At 47.3% G+C, this 4,200-nt stretch overlaps 1 protein-coding gene across 2 annotated transcripts in view; it reads left to right on the top strand.

The window, feature by feature from the left end:
* Cd59 (CD59 molecule (CD59 blood group)) overlaps positions 1-4,200 on the top strand; it is a 19,221-nt gene that overhangs the window by 11,018 nt on the left and 4,003 nt on the right. The gene's annotated exons all lie outside the window — the stretch shown is intronic.

Below are 4,200 nucleotides of genomic sequence, written 5' to 3'. Positions count from 1 at the left end.
AGGGCTGGAGTGCTGGCACACCCTGACTGCGGGTCTATCAGGAACACTGTAAGCACCACCTTTGTTCCTACACAGTCTACAAAGGTCAGTGAGGCTGTTGGCTGCGCAGCAGAGAGAATGGAAGCGCACCCCACATTCTATCCCTGCCTCCTGGCCCACCTCTCGTTGCACCTAGCTGTGATGCACTGTAATGTGGCCCACCTCTGCCACATCATGTTTCATTCTTAATTGTTCTTCCTGCTGCATTTCCTGTCATTACAGTAGCCGACACGGTCGTTTGCAATTGTCAGGGGAGCGAGCATTGTTAGAGTAGCAGCTGCCCTGTGACAAGTTTGGGATATACCTCGGTCCTTTCCTCAGAGAATTTGGGTGTGATGGGAAAGGTAGGGGAGAAAGGGAGAGAAAGATAGAAAGCTTTTTGTTGTTTGTTTTTGTTTTTTGAGACAGGATTTCTTTGTATAGTTCTGGCTGTTCTTGAACTAGCTCTATAGACCAAGCCGACCTCTAATTAAAGGCATGAGCTACCCCCCACCCCCTGCTGAGAAACCTGTTTTTAATTGCTTTTGTCTAAGAGACCCTTAGACAGTTGCTATTGTCCTAAGAAGCCCTCAGGAGAATTTTCTTGGTAATAAGCCTGTGTCAAAGGCAAGAAATGACATTTAACCTTTTGTAGTGAAGAAAATCAAGTAGTACAGGTTTTTCTATTGTTACAACAGTTAGTACAGGTTAACTCTCTCCTGGAACTAGAGCAAGAAGTGGCCCAGAGGGCCAAGTCCCCCTGGCTCAGCAGCAGCCATCCTTTGACTTCCGGCCTGTCCTTTCTTACAGTCTACATTGTTTACTTCCCCAGCTCAGCGAAGGCAGAAAGTCTCTCTGCTGAGAGTCTGGGTTAGAGTCTAAGCTTTGTTACCGTGATGTTCATCATGTGACATTTGTCATGTCTGTTAGTATCTTCACCTCAGTTCTCTCTTCTGAAATGGGCATGCTATTCATACCAGCCTTCTGAAGGGCCTGGTATATAGGTGCACAGACATTGGAGCACTGATTGAATATGCCTGCCAGGGATATGTCTGCCCTACGGAAGTTCCCAGCATGGCATTGGCCTTGTTTTTTCCACCTGAAGTGTTAACACTAAGCCACATGAACCCGTGCTCTAGCCACTTCTGTGGTGGGCTTATAAACTCGCCCTCAAATAACCAGGCTAGTCCAACACCTCCCTCTCCTCTTCTTCGCTTCTCGTACGTATGTATCTCTGTAGCACAAGGAAGGGACTGTAGAGAAATGACATCCTTAGGCTCCTCACGCTGACACTGCAGAAACGTTTGTTGGAGTCCTGCCTGCAGCCTTGGGGCCCCACTTTGGCTCTGTCCCTCTGTGGCTGGGTGTCCTTCAGTAGCCACTTGACCTCTCTCTCCAGGCACTGGGCTTGTCCTCTACAAACAAAGCAGAAAAGGGATAAGGTTTGTTTTGTTGTTACTGATGTTTCAGGAGGTTGAACTGGAACCTTGTCAGATCAAATGCCCCCTGTCACACCTGTGAGGGCTTACGCTGTACTACAGAGAGCTTGCTTTCTTGTCAGACGCAGAAGTCAAGAGCTCAACTTTTAGAAACATCTGCTTGTTTCTAAACAGAAGCATTGGCCTTAGAACTAAAGGTCAACTCAGCCACATTGTGTTTCATCATGACATAAACACGCATTCTTTCATGAAATTGTAAGTGGGTGCTACAAAATGCTGATGTCATGGTAGAAGCCATGTGACCAGAAGACCATTCTCTCCAGCACACGGGGGGGTGGGGGGAGCCTACATCCACACCCACCCGAACTGAGAGGATTCCTTTCTGATTCTTGCCTCGCTTCTTTCACATACGCTGACTGTCATCTCCGCCATCATGGTATAAAATTGAAGGAGAAGTGAGCCAGAGACGCCGACTCTTAGCTCTCAACAGTCAGAACCAGAGCAGCAGCACTGCTGTTTTTCTGTCTTTGAATTAGGGAACCGGGCTTAATATCTCTGCTATGACTGGTTGCCCAATCCAGAGTAATGTACACTGTTGTCTTGTGTTGTTTGTATACTTCTGACCCTGGGTCCATACTAGCAGGAAGCAGTTCAGTGATGATTTGCTATTCCAGAGGTCACTAAACATTTTCTCTAAGTGGCCAGATTACAAATACTTTAGGCTTTACACGCCGGGAGGCAAGGAATCTAATACACTCTGCAAACTCACATAAATAAAAGGGAGGAAACAAATTTCTACAAAATTTTGATTGACAAAAATCCACAACATAATAGCTGCCTATCAGTGTATAATATCTGTCTGCTAATGAGCGGAATAATGGTTTTTGGGGGATAACATTTTGTTTATGGTTTAGTAGTCCCCATCTCCAAATCAGTTAGTTGTAAATGTTCAACTGAAAGTAGTCATCTGAAGAGATTTTTACCTTTGAAAACATCTCTTCACACCAACAAGTACTGATTATCCATCCACCCACAGAATACAGTTCTGCTTGTGAGACCCTCATGGGACAGTGAGGAATGAATCCTTTGGACAGTTTCCATCCACTGTTTTTCCATGCAGACTCTCGCCTTCCAGTGCAAGGCTAGGAGGAAGCTTCCCAGCTAGATGTACAGCTACATGGAGTTTTTGTTTGATTTTTTGGAGGGGGTACCATGTAGTCTGGGCTGTCCTTGGAATCACTATTCTCATCTCGAAGGGGATAAGAGATAGTTTATTTTGGAGGCAAATATGAGTGACCATGAGGTTACCCCAAATTTCATTCCAACATGGAAGCAGTTTGATGAGATTTTGTAGTAACAGAACCAAGAAAGTCATAAATGAAGGTGGTATTGGAGTAAACTGGTGGAAACATTCGGAAGATGGGTTAAAGCCAAGTGGGGACCTCTGTTAGATACTTCAGATCCTCTCTGTCTGTATTTATAGCCTTCTGGTTGGCTAGAACCCAGTGTTCAGTCTGTACATTCCAAACAATTTACCTAACAGTCACAAACTGCTTGGTCAAGTACGGAGTGGGGCCATACATGGCTAAGAGGACTGAGGAAGACTCCAAGGAATTTGATTCTGGATGTCACGTTCCAAACTCATCACCGTCCTTGAAGCCTAGTTAATCAGCTCCAAAGAAGACTCAGTTAAGCCTCCAGCTTTTTTTTGGGAACCTTGGTTCACACGGTCTCGAATGTGATTTATTTAATGTCAGGGGTGTGGCAGGGTCTGAAGGCAGAGGGGGACCTTCAAAAGGCTTGGAAAAGCCAGAACATTTGTTTTAATTTGGGGAGGGAGGAATGTCTTGTACTGTGGACGATAGGTTTTGAATCCCAGTTACTCCCCCAACACTGAGGCAATCAAATCCTGGTTTAATGAACAGAGCAAAGCACTCCTGGGTGGCCCTTGGAGGGGCCGGAGGAATCACGTGGCAGATGTGGCGACCAAGTCTTGTTTAGCCTCTAGGTGTCTCTTGAGCAGCCCCAGGGAGGGACTGACTTTAGCCGGCAGCTCCAGTGGGGATGGGGGGGGGATGCTCCTTGGAGCACTGAGGGTGGGCTCCAGTGAAGATGCTGCTGGGGGTGCTGACGGAGGTCTGGAATGGAGCTCCGAGCTGGAGATTCCAAACACGTATGTGGATGCCAGTAGGGCTTCCACCTACACAGCGGAGAAAGGAGGAAGGAATCTAGATGAATGTGAAGTAGGAGGAAATGCGCCCAGAGGTGTTCGCTAGAGGGGGAGGCTGTGCCCTTTCACCTCTGGGGGCTCTGAGCCTCTTGGCAATTGTCGTTTTCCTGGAATCCAGACACCTAGGGAGTTGGCTTCATGAGCTCAGACAAGCTCTCTATTGCTTCCTGGAAACCCAGAATTAACTCTGAGAACCCGTTGGAGGCCTTTTCTGTTCCTCCTGGATTTAGCATTTCTTCCCTGGAAGTCTGGGGTGGGGATTGTCTAGGGAGCCTGTCACAGAGTCACAGACAACGTCCTGGTGGGGTGCCTGCTAGTATCTGTTAAGACTGGAGGAAGCATTGTCTAGTTAGCCCCTGGTTCGAACTTAACAGGGGTTTCCTTCCCCGGGGGGAAGGGCATCAGTGGCCACCTGCTTCCTCTGATGGAGTTGGGTGGTTGTATTTTTTTTCTTGTTTTCCTATCAGCTGACAAGGGACCTCATTTCCCCAATCTCCTCCTTGCCCCTTTGTG

The sequence above is a fragment of the Microtus ochrogaster genome (assembly GCF_000317375.1).
Source record: "Microtus ochrogaster isolate Prairie Vole_2 chromosome 14 unlocalized genomic scaffold, MicOch1.0 chr14_random_1, whole genome shotgun sequence".
Lineage (NCBI taxonomy): Eukaryota > Metazoa > Chordata > Mammalia > Rodentia > Cricetidae > Microtus > Microtus ochrogaster.
The sequence above is the reverse complement of the archived record's forward strand: the minus strand, read 5'-3'. Positions and strand labels throughout refer to the sequence as shown.